Genomic DNA, 13132 nt, shown 5'->3' on the forward strand with positions numbered 1-13132 from the left:
GAGGTCTCTCTGAGGCTATAAGGGCCGAATTGCACAAGCTTGTTTTAAACCCCCATACGGTTTGGGGGACCATCAGAACAATGGAAGGGTTTCAAAATGTCGTCGTAGAGGTCGTCCAGTGTTCCTCTCGTTAGAACGAAATGAACGTTTAAAACGCGTTCTGGACATATCCAGCGAACGATGGTAAAACCTCCGATACAGAGGAAATGTCAATTCCATTCCAGAAACGTGTATGACATTACGCGAATTGATTTGTCAGCGGCACCGACGAAAAAAAACGAATTCGGTGTGAATGACCACGTTGGTTTGAGGTCCGGTTTGCTCTGGTTTCGCTCCATCGGTAGGCGAATCTAGACGCAACCTTGTCAAGGTAAAACAACCTGTCGGGCAGTCCACCAGTTCATCTCGCGAACCGGTACTGGTACTCAAAATTAACAACCAATTTAACGCTTCTCCCGTCACAGAAGTATGTAGAACAAATCGACTGTTCGCCGGCGGGTTAGGGCGCCGGGATCGGCGCGAAATCGGAAGCTCGGCTACAGCGGAGAGGACCCCGAGCCCCAGGGACTACTTCATAACACTAATTAATCCATTAATAAAACAATGAATTAGGATCAGCGCAATGCGGCGCTGGGCAGGGGAACGTCAAGGACGTGATGTGGGAGTTGCAATCGCCAGTGTTTGCTGTGGAGAGGTGATGCAACCCCGCTTACAGCGATGTATGCGTCGTCGATGGCGGTAAATGGTGGTGAGTATGGAAATGTGCGTCTACGTCGTGACCTTGCTTTCGCTTTCAGTTTCGGTACGCGGAAACTGACACCCCCCAACCTGCCTGCCGCTCTTCCTGGCCCTCCGAAACCTGGCCCTGGCGAAGGGAATGGTGGAGACTCGACTTCGCCTTATCGCAGACGACGGCCTGCACTTGCGCACCTGTATGAAGACGCGCGCCATTCTTGGATCGTTCCATGTATGCGTGCCCGAGTTTCCTTGATCTCTTCCCCCCTTTACTGATCGGCACAATCAGATGGTGCGTAAACGCGATCTCGTTTGTATACCAATGTGACGTTCATGTCTTTCCTGCTCAATTAAGATAGCAAACGCACCCGAGGGCCAAACGAAACGTACTGGTTGCCTTGGAAACGACCAGTTTAGTACCTTTCTTATCCCGACGGTTGGAGGTTGCAACCACATTTAATTTGCTTTTTAAACAAACCAAGTTTACCAAGAAGAAGACATTGTATACTAGAAAATATCTAATATACAAAAAATGGTAGAATATACACTAATGGGAGCACCCTTGACAGAACTTGTTTGGCATAATTTATTCTTTACATTTTATTGTATTACATATAACACGTGCACTGCCAAGCGTTTTTAGTACACTTTTTTAGTATAATCTTTTTTGATAAAATTGGTTTATAACATGTATTAAACCGACGGTTTTCGAAGCCTACTTCTAATACTAATGTAATTTCAATGTTTCATTGTCATTTATGGGAGAAAAACTTTTTAGAACTAATGACAGCTAGCTGTCAAAAATGTAAGAGGTTTAGGAACTCGTTGGTTTGTTCTGAATCTGGTTTGAAACTGTTCAACCAAGTGGTCGATTTCATACCAAAACCATAAGAATATGATCCGACGGCCCGAAAACATGTCCCAAAGGGCCTCGGCAAGCCAAAATGCCATTCCGGAAGTGGCGGTGGTAAGCCAACGAAACCGGCACCAAGTCCACTTTTCGAGTCACCCTCGCGGCACAACCATTACCGCCCTTCAGGCGACGTCAGAAATCTCCAGAAATTAATCAACGCAAACGAGTTCGTATCCACAATCCGTCGCGACCACCACCACCGCCACCACCGTCGTCGTCTTTGTTCGTCGTCGATCGCCTCATCTCATCTCAAGGTTGCAAAGTTACAGTTACCAACGGCTCTTACCCGACGGGCGCCAACGGAAGGAATGTCGATCGGGCGGAACGAGATTGAACAATTTCGCACCCCAAACGCACCTGGAGAGAAGAAGACGATTGGGCGGGGGGAGGGGGAGGGGGGGAGGTAAAAAGAAGCCGCGTGCCACCCCAAAACACACCAGGGCGCGCTTTCCACCGACCTTCGCCGCTTGCTTTTCCACTTCATTTCGCCCACTTTGCGTTTGCTTTCCGTATTTTAATTAATGTTAGCTGATGCACGTGGACAGTGAGGAGAGCCGGGGCGGGGGGCGAGGGAAAGCCACACACACAGGGAAAAACCGATACCCTTTTCGATCGGTTCGATTTTCCACCCGTTTTTCTTTTTTTTTTAAACCCTTCCAATTGTGTGTGCAAACCCTCCAGCGCGAAAGTGCGTTGCGTTCACAAGATTTTGTAAAATGCAACAACCATTGGTTCACGTTTTACCGTCGTTTGTGTGTGTGTGTGTGTGTGTGGGTGATTTTTTATGCTTTTCGGTTGTGGTTTTTCATGCCCGAGCGGAGCGCAACCAATTCCCGGCCTTCCCGCACACGCACAAGCCCCATTTGCGGTGGGCGGTTTCGGTGAATATGCATTTCATTCTGTGTGTGTTTGTGTGTGTATTTTCCTTGCAGTAGCCGTTTTTTTTTATTTTCGCATGGAAATGAACCTTCTCCGCGACGGCCGAAAGGAAGCATAACAAAAAAAAAAATGGCGAAGATACAAAAAAACACCCATTTCCATAGCGCGCCGTTTAGCAATTCAATCGTTCCGCCCCGTGCCACCCACCACCCCCTCACCCCTCTTTCATCCCCCCCCCCAAGGGCTCCCCCGGGAAGTCACAGATCGTCCCCGATGGGAAGTCGTCCTAAACAGCCCTTTGCGCGTCCGGCATCGAACCAGAAAAGTAAAAAACCCTTCACATCGATTCGGAGCGAACGGAAAATAAAAGGGGGGGGGGGGGGAAAAACGCAGCCACCGAAAGGGGAAGGCTACGAGGGGCTGGCACATTGGTTACAAGAGGGAAAATGCCCCCCACCCCACTTGAGTGGAAAAAAAAAAAACATAATTTCGCGAACATTTCTATTCAACAAATTTACTCCGGATTTCCACATTTCTGTTTTCTAGCATCTGTTCGATGACCGAAAAATATTGCGAAACTTGTTGATGTCTGTCTCGTTTTAACACCTGGAATAACTTAAAATATGTTTACGAAATTTACATGATTACACAGCTAATTTAATCTACCTCATTTTCTCTGTAAACGTTTTAGTTTATTACTTTAGCTTTTTAAATTGTTCAATTGTCCCGTTTTCGTTGCAAGCAACTGTACTTCCAGGCACGATCAAGACGTGTCCTGAACTGGACTTCTCTATCTCTTTCTCTCTCCCTCATAAACACACACACACATATACACGCACATCCCAAAATGCGGCGCAAGTTGCCGTTATTTTTATTTTCTGGTTGCCCGTTACCAAGCGAACGGTTGGAAAACATGCATAAATGCACAAAATATGCACCCTGGCGTCCGGTCCGCGCCCGCTCGAAATGCATTCCTTGCACAGTACCCCACTCCCCACCACCCCCAGGACCGCCATGATGATGTGGTTGACCTTGGGGATGGGGCGGAAGTGATCGCCGAAGTGATGGAATTTCATGTCGCTCGCACGTTCGAACGGTTTTCGTCTTTGGCGAACGTTCTGCCAGCACCAGTTTCGCTTCGTTCTTGGAGTGTGGGAGGGAGGGGGGGGAGAGGGAGGCACGTTGCATAATACCTCCATCGCCGAAGCCTACCCTCGCGCGATCCTTTTACCAGCATGCGAATGGGTGGCGTACCCATAAAGACCCGCTCTTAAAATGAAACAAGAATGCTAGAGTGTTGTCAACTAAACTGGTTATCAAATTTTATTTTTTGAATTCAGCAGAAGTAAAACAAAAACAACTGCTAAGTCCGAAAATTGTTTCAAAAATAAGAATAAAACCCTCGAAAAATGTTACAGTTAAGATCTTTTACCACTTTGTCGATTTATAATTTACAATTATCCGAAAATATTGCATTTAATTAGAAAAGAGTTATAAAAAGAAGGCAAGTTATCCGATTAGCGTTATGAAAAGTAAGTAAGTAAAACTACTATTAATTGTGGAGTTTATATATATTAAAAGCTACTTACACACGTCGTAAATCATTTCGGATACAGTGCAATGATAAACCGACAAAGGGGTAAAAAATCTTAAGTTTTTACCTTCTTTGGGGCGTTTTTTTATTCTTGAACTAGCTGATTTGCAGCATTTTCAGATGTAAGAACGTGTAATAACTATTGCATTTGGTCTCTAGAGACTCACCATTTCGTCTTCTTATGGACATGCAATCTTTTTTGTGAACATTTGTTGATAAAACAGATGAGAGACTTCAGCTATGTGCAGAATGCATTTCTTATAGTGTTACATTACACTGTTTTACTTGACGTTTGCAGTATTTGTATGTTTGTTTAGCTTCTTTTTAATCATATTAGACTTTTTATTTTTGCTTTCTGTTACGATTATTTTCGAGAGCTGTCTCCAATTTTCTTTTGTCTTGCCCATCACACCGATTATTACAAAATCATGTGTTTGGTTGTTTGTTTCCTTCTAGCCACTTGTTTAGTGTGTGGCTCTCGCTAACAGCTACAGTAGAAGTGCCAAGAGTAAGGAGAAGGGAAGAAACGAAACATGGAACCGTGATTGTCGTGATCTTTACTTCAAATTTGATTTCCAACATATAAACCACTTCCGGGAAAATGTCCGTAAAAGTTGTTCAACGCTGCACGAATAATGTTCCAAACCTTCGCACACATCAAACACGGAAACCGGCGGGTTCATCAAAGGGTAAAGAATCGTCGGTTTTCGTGGTTAGGTTCTCGTTCTTGTTCGTTCGCTTTCCCGCATTCTTTTCGAAAACCCCACGCTTTCGTAACGCACAGAGGGCACGACGATCGTGGAGGGCGGCGCACTAACTAACTCGCAAACCGAACCAAACCCACCCACCTGAGCAATGCCCACCAGCAGCGGCAGCATATGGTCACCTCGCCAAACTAGCACTTAGCCCGTAAATTCTCAATTAATAAATATCTTGAGCACGCAGGGATCGCGTTCCCTTCCACCCTCGGGCAGGGAATGTGTGCCGTCTGTTATTTCCCTTCGGTCGTACGGAGGAAAGGGAAGGTGCCACCAACACCAGCATCGGGCCGCGCGTGTGGAGGGCGAGCATAATTCCCCCAGCATAAGCGCTCCATGTTGTTGTCGCGTGCAGGAAACGGCACACGAACTGCGAAGCCAGTTTCGCCCAGCTTACCCTCCACGTACGGGTCGATGTTTACGGTTCGAGTGCTGTTTTTCAGCTCGTCTTATTTTGCTTTTGGCTTGTCCACGACCACGGCGATGACGGCGAACGACAAAACGACAAGTACACATATTTTACATTTTTTCGCCCGACATTCGCTGCGCCGCCAATTCTGGTGAAACCGTGGATATCGAGATGATGCTGATGGGTGTGGGAGGCTGGAACTGCATGCGAAACGGTCAGGAACAGGTACCGGATACGTATGCTCCGAGACCTCCTCGCTTCAACAATGTAAGGCTATCGACAAAGCTATACAACTCCTTTCCCCTCTTGACAACCGTTCAGAAAGTTCGACTTTCTGCTGCTGACAGGTCGGTTTCCTGAGTTCCTGACCCAACTTTCCGAAAGAAAAGCAAATCGCTTCCGCCAGAGAACAACACCCACGTGCGGCCTGTTGTGCGCGTACATCTTCAGCCTTAGACCTCCTCCGAGTATGGACTTTCGAAGACAAAGAGGACCCGGACCACACACACCTCCATTACGTGCGCTAATGTGTGCGGAATAGAACGGCCTGGCGATCGATCACTAATTAGCATAAGATCAATATTTGTCGCCCATCGGAGCCGCCCGGGGGCTTGGAAGGGATGGTGGTGGCAGGGCCGGCGAGGGATTAATGTACGGCTGGGGTGATTAATTAGAGCGACAGATCACCCGCGACACGCGGCAGGGGCATGTTTTTGTGCTCTTGAATTTCTTGCAAGAAGTGCGGCAGTTTGCCAAGGAAACCCTTCGGTGCGGAATAACCTGACCGCAGGACCGGTGTGTTACTTCTTCACAGTAACTTCATCTTCATCCGGTAAGTAGTCTTTTAATGGAACTACGAACTAATGGAACTCTGAAAGTAAACTTCTTAGTCCAAAGACAGACCAATTCGCAAGCTTCAGTACTTCTCTCAGTTCGCATCAGATGCTTATGGAACTACGGACTATAACACAACACAAGGATTAAACTTCTTGGACTAAAGAGAGGCTGGTACGCAAGCTTCAGTACTTCGAACGTTGCGAATTCTAATGTTTGGGGTTCTACCACCAAGAATTGTCCCATTGAAGAGCGCCAATCATGTGATATCAAAGGACTTTGATGCAAGGTGTCGGATGAGTGTTTGATTTGCTCCGTTTGAAGGGTTAATACCGGAATTTATCAGCACTCACCACAACATTGTACGAGCGATCAGCGAGGCGCGATGTAAGTATTTGAAAGTAGATTCTGACCACCCACACCCTCTGCCCTCGCGCTCCCTTACGTACCTGGTGGTCAGCATCCACAACCCCCACAGCCCCCAGAGCCCTCAGCCCTCAGCCCAGGTGGAAACCGATCAATCATAGGCGGCAGGCGAAAGGTACCACGGGATCGGAACTCGGTATGTCGCTCACTTTGTGTGTTGCGAGATCACACACCGGACCCAGGTGTGTGGGCCCGGCGGCGGATGAGAATCTACGCAAACCACTCCTCCTTGACTTCCACCCAAGCAAGCAGCCCGCGCTTCTGCATATGCGGGTGAATGGGATTGGGTTTGTGAAAAAGGCGTTTGCGTTTTCTAGAAAACACGGTACAGGGTAGTTCTGCAGATGCTGGCAAGGAACTTAACTCAAGGAACCCCGGTCCGTTTGCATCAAAGGCGGATTATGCAGTCGGAGAACATGGAGAGATACACTGTACACTAATTTACACACCCAACCGTGCGGCCTGAAAGCTGAAGGTTGACTGGGCGGAGTTCGTCTCCTTGCCGAGCGTATTTGCATGTAATAATCATCCGATTGACTTGTCAGATGTCAGGTGTTATTACGCGACCGAGTCGCTCTACACTACCGACATTCCTGAGAGTGGCAGAAGGCGAGCGAGAGGCAGGAAAAGAATGGAGCATGGGGATGAACTTGAAGGCAGCGTGGTACTATGGTGAAGGTACGATGGAGTTGGTTTATTTATAAACTTTTAAGTTCCCATGGTAATTGAAAGCCTTTTTCCTTTGGAGGTCCTAGACTGTGTTCTTTTTCTTTATCATATATCCTTCCAAGATCTCTACCAAACGAGTTTAAACAGGCACCGGTCAATAGGCACGCGGTAAAAGAGCCCCGTTTCGCGAGATGCATAGATAAGACAAAACTACGCCGATTGTCGGCCGTGTTCGAGCAGGGACGTTCATTTGTCTTGCTGGTGAGCTTCCTGGTTTCAACCTGCGGCGAACCACCAGAACAGTCAGCTCACCCGAATGCTCCCTCGAGGTCCCCGAATGACCGCGCGCTGTGTCGGAGCGGATGAACCACCGGTCGCAGGTAGCGCGAGAAATAGGACGAATCAATTCATCAAAGTCAACACTTCGTTAAGGGAACTGTCAAATGCCGGAGCGACCTGACTTTCCATCGCTGCGCTGTAATGGAGTTCCATCAGCTGCCAGTTCTCAGCTATCCCCCCCCCCTTTGCCAAACTAGATGACTCACGCTCTGATTGTCCGTTTGATTTTGCAGAATATCGTTGAAAGTGACACGGGCCAACCGATGACAACTTTCTGTCGGTGTGCAATCAACGAATCCGAAATAGTTTGGAACTTCTATTAATGGAACTTGTGCCTTCCCAAAACTCTAAGTCTAATAGTTTAAAAGCATTGTGACGGACGTACACAAAGTTGAGGTTACAGAAAGTTAGAATAAATACCTCCAGAGTGGTTTATACTCTCATACCAACTCTCTGAAGGATCCCTACCGCTTACTCAATCTACTGTCTACTGCGTACCATGGCTTTCAATTGGCCTGCCAATCGATGTCAAATATCTTTCTTAAACAACAAAACAGCTCCATATCAAGATAAGCTGATATCCATTAATATTCGTCATTTTTTTCTCTCCCAATCGCTTGTCATATTTTTTTTTCAGCCCATACTAGTTTCGCCAATGAGCTTGTTTGTTTGGCTAATTGCCGGCACTCAGCGGCTGTCCCATAGCCAGATATCCGGACATGGCGGCCACAACATGGCGGCCGCAGAACAAACAAACCAAAGCGCCAAATATTTAAAGCATCTCCTCCTCCATCCATCCATCAACTTAAGCAACCTTGAAAGGCGCCGCAGCTTCCGTAGTATCGTGCGTTTTTAACATTGTTTAACGACCCCTCGTGGCTGCTTTTCCCCGGTGCCAGTGTCACGGAGCAAGTGAGCGCCAAGTTTGCGTGTTTCTGCGGTTTCCTGCTTTCGGGGCGGCCCGGTCCCGGAAGCGGATTACCGAAAATCGAATTACTGGAACCCTGCCGCTGGCGCGGCCTCCATTCGCCTCTCCCTCCATTCCGGATTTCTCCGCTTGGCTGCCTTCATCCATCCATCCCAACCGTTCGCTAGGCCGTAAACTTCATTCTAGTCCAGTTAATTAAGGGTTCCTCTCGACAGACTCGATTAAAAACGTGACGGTAATGCAGGAGATGATGGAAGGTGAGAGAGCGAGAAAGTAAAATTGAAAAAAAAAACAGTATACGCACAACGTTTACAACGTGACGAAAGTTAGTCTACACTTACATCGGTCCGCACGCAGACGCATTTGGTTACACAATTTTATGGTTGCAGTATGGGTTTTTAAGCTTTCAAACCATTTTAAAATTCGTCAAATGCCGTTTATGTTTGTGATTAAGGATGTATTTAATGCATTTTAAACAGAGAGCAAAATAAATTTTAACTTAAAACCGTGCTTTTTCCCTTTCCTTTTTCGTTTTCAAACTTCGTTTCTAAATAAACCCTTTCCTGGAAACATTCTGCAATGCTTACTAGATTGCTTAATGAACTCCTGCTAGGTGCCTGCTCTTCGTTGTTTTGTATCTCTAGTTGGTGGTTCAAATGTTAGTGCAAAGAAAATATTCGAAAGCAATGACAAACGTATAGACAAATTAAAATGAAAGATATCGGCACCATCCACCAGCATTTAAATCAGCGATTTAAATAAAGAGAGAAACACACTAACGCCCTAAGAAACAAAAAACCATTATAAATTAACCAAACGCTTAAGGTTTTTTATCCACCTACTTGTACGCGAAACGCCCAGTGTGCGGTGTTGTGCGTGAGTTGGAAAAGGCAACCAGTTTTTCGTGCCCTTTTTCTTCGTTGCGCCTGCTTTGCTCCATTTTGGCGTTCCCTCTGGGGTGCATGCCACACAATTTCGCTGCACAAGTGGGTGCATTTTCGATGCAAAAACCACGAAGAGAGACGGAAAGCGGGGAAAAAAGGGAACGTCTGGAGGTCTGGACCCTGCCTCGGTCATCGAGCCCAATAATGCAGGCGCTAGAAAAATGGCTTGATGTTTTATTTATTACTTGCCCTGTGTGCAGGCAGGCAATGGCAGGCTTTCAAGGGCTTGGATCCGGGGCGAAGGGCTTGCGATTGATTCGAGGGAAAAAAGGAAGCAACCGTCCGTCCTACCCTTACACCCCCGGGAGCGCACCATCCTGGCTTGCGGCAGAAACTCCCGTTCGGTTTTTAATGGCTTTTGGGGCTCCGTCGAACGGCACGAACACTCGATGTCTCCGAGTGTGTGCGGTTTCACGTTGCCTTTCGCCGTAGCCGCTTTTTCCCTCTTGCCTTGCTCCGGTTTTCTTTCGTAAGGGAGGGGGGTGGGGGGGGTGGCGGGCCACGAAAATATGCCAACGCACACTGGCGCCGAAGAAACATCTCAATTAGTCAATCAATTTAACGCTACCTTAAGTGGAATTATCCGCGCACCTTCAAGGCATTTCTGCTGAGCGCCACAAGTGGTGAGCAGCTCGCAACAGCAGCTTATGCCAAAACTTCCAGCGACAGTATTTTGCGGGCAGAATCCACAGGCGGTGTCTCGTCAAAAGCAACAAGTTTCCCCCGGGGGGAAATGTGGCTTACAAGCAGTGGCGGATTAAGTGTTCTTGAGGCCCCAAGCAGCTACAAGTTGAAAGCTCCAAAAACATACATTACACTCAACATCTTTATGTTTATAAATTTATAGACTTTCAACTACACTACACAACTAAACTTTTACTCAACATTATCACAATTTTTAACTACCAAAATCCAATTTTCAAAACCATATTTCATGCGAAACCACCATTGCGAACTTTCCACGATAATGATTCCAACATCAAAACGTGATATTACTGAAGAGCACGAGCATCGCTGATTCTAAAATCGCGCGTATAGGAGGAAATACAGTCATTCTGTAGTCCGGAAGCAACATTTCGCCTCAATGAAATTTTGCGATTTACACATTCGTTCGGCAGGAGAAGCTAATCTATATTCAAGTGCGCAGTATTCGCAGATTTAGAGGTTGTATCATTTTGGCTATAATGGTGATGAGTTTCCATAACCAAAATTGTCACCGCCAAAGTGACTCGCGTTGTAGAATAGGATGCTGGAAATGAAAATATAGCGAATAGCTTTTCCCGGAACAATTATGCCGCATTCTGAGCTAGGATCCTCGTCATTAGCGGTGAGGTGAGTACTCCATAGCCAAAGCATCCCACAGGTGTGACGAATCCGCGTTGAGCTGTACGGCGGGAGGTGCTCGGTAAGTGGGGCAATAAAAGGATTGATGTATAATACATCGGGTGCCACAGAGACACCACAGGTGGTTGTAGGCGTAATTAGCGGAATCCCTATCTGACGCACCACACGTATCCATTACCGGGATTCGAAAGTAAGGAGATTAACGGCGGCAGAGGATAGCCGAAGGGGTGCGAAGGTGGCGATCAATGCAAATCTTCAATGTGAATGTGAGCTGATAGCTGTGGGAGGCGGCGACCGTGGGTGGTTATAAGTATCTGAATAGCGCGCGCTGCGAACACTCATTTCGTCGAACGCGGACATAATCACCAACATTAGATAGGAATCACCATTGCCGTGAGTGCGGGTACGGCGAAGGACACGGACCAGGTGCTTGAGGGGCGTGCTAAGGGGGAGGGATAAGCTTGACAAAAGCCCGCCTATCGTCCTTCGCACCAGGCATTGCACTGATCCCCTTCCCCCGAGAGTCCCGCCTTCAGATTTCCGCACTACATTTTAGTACACAACAAAATGGATTACAAATTCTATAAACCCTGCGTAGGCCTTAAAGTCAATAAGTCCCCGATACCGTTTATGTTGAACTCATGAACTTAGAGCTTGTTTATGTAAAAGTTCTGAAACCTAGTTCTGATACCCTACAGGAGAGATAGCACAGAGATACGCATCCTACCGGTTCTCTAGAAGGTTCTCTAATCAATATGGCGATGGCTTTAGACACTGACACGATAACCGACGCTGTTCGCAATGCTCGGAAGTTGGCTCGCACCAATGAGAACCCGTTCGGTGAAATGCATTCCCTTCCCTCCCTCCCTTCCTACTTCCTATTTCTCACATTTCCCAACATCGGCCTTAAAGGCTGATACCTGAGTTTGATTATTTTTAACCCGCGCCAAATTAATTACCAACCACCCTCGGATTGATGCGCGTCGGCGTTACGGTGAGGAGACGTGATGGGATCGAGTCAGCATCCCTTTCCCCCCCCCCCTCCCCTCGGGGGAGCTCATCTTCCCTACCCTCTATCGAAGGAATCCCAATAGTTGGATCGTACTTAATCTTTACCTGGGAATTAAGGCCAGGTTGTTCGCGAAAATTTGGTGTGGTTTTATGTGTGGCCGAAATGCTAGAAGTTGCCCGATACAAACACCTTACAACCAGGAGGGTGTGACACATCGGCGAGAGGGTGGTGGGGGGATGCCATAAATAAATGGAAGCGAAACATGTTAGCAATTCCCTTTTGGCGTATGTCAACCCGCGCCGGGTGGTTTCTGGAGTTCTCCAACATGGAGACCGTACCGTGCACGAAATCTGGGGGGAGGGGGAGGGTGCAGCAGGGACGAGAACCACCAACGGGGCCGGGCGCGTTTTTCGCGTCGTTTTTTTTTCTTTTCCATTTGTTCGGTGTTCATTTTCTTGCTTCTTTTCCTTCGCGCCGCATTCGGGTCGGCATTATGAAATGACCAACCGCCGTCCGTGCTGTGGGTGGAAGGGATGCTGCTGGAAGCTGGAACGTGGGGGGGGGGGGGGGGGGAGAGGGGGGGTTGGCGCTTGCGACGAAACCCGGTGGAATGCGGTAGGGTTCGCCGCCGTGCGAAATGGCGCATACGTATTTATTTGCGTCGTTTTTAAAAAGCAGCCGCCGGGCGCCGGGCTGAAAGCCAATCAAAATGAGATCGCGCGGAAAAGTCGCCGAGAATGGCCCACGGGGGTGGGGGGTGGTTGGGTGGTTTGTGGGCGCACGGAACCCGGGGCCCCATCGGGTTTGTGTTGTGGCCTGCACCCAATTGACTTCGGCTGTGGCTCAATCGAATCATTTTTCGTATGGGTTTTTCGATCTGGTGGTTTCCCCCCCACCCCATTTCCATCCCGTTTTCAGCACCAACCCCCTACACGAAGGTGTTTCCGTGCACCACACACACACAAATTGGCTCGTGTTCGCGGGCTCACTTGCTGGCACTTCGGCATTGGCGGAAAGCATTCTTTGTTCTTCGGCCGGTTTGCGATTTGGCAAGTGTGTGCAATCGTCGTTCGAAGTAAAAATTAAAACCAATCGATGAACAGCGAACAAGGGACGGGCGTTGCAAGGCTAAAATAACACCCTCACCCTCACACCCTTAAAACGCCAGTAATTAGCCGAACAAAATCCTTCGTTTGCAATTCGCAGTTCGGAAACGAACAACGAAACAATGCAGAATGCATGTCGAGCACACCGGCTGCAACATAGAGATATGGCTTCCGCAACACACCATGCAGGGTCGTGAGGGTAGCAGGTGATAATTTGGAAAATTGCTCCTTCTGCACAATTC

Source organism: Anopheles ziemanni, chromosome X (assembly GCF_943734765.1).
Source record: "Anopheles ziemanni chromosome X, idAnoZiCoDA_A2_x.2, whole genome shotgun sequence".
Classification (NCBI taxonomy): Eukaryota; Metazoa; Arthropoda; class Insecta; order Diptera; family Culicidae; genus Anopheles; species Anopheles ziemanni.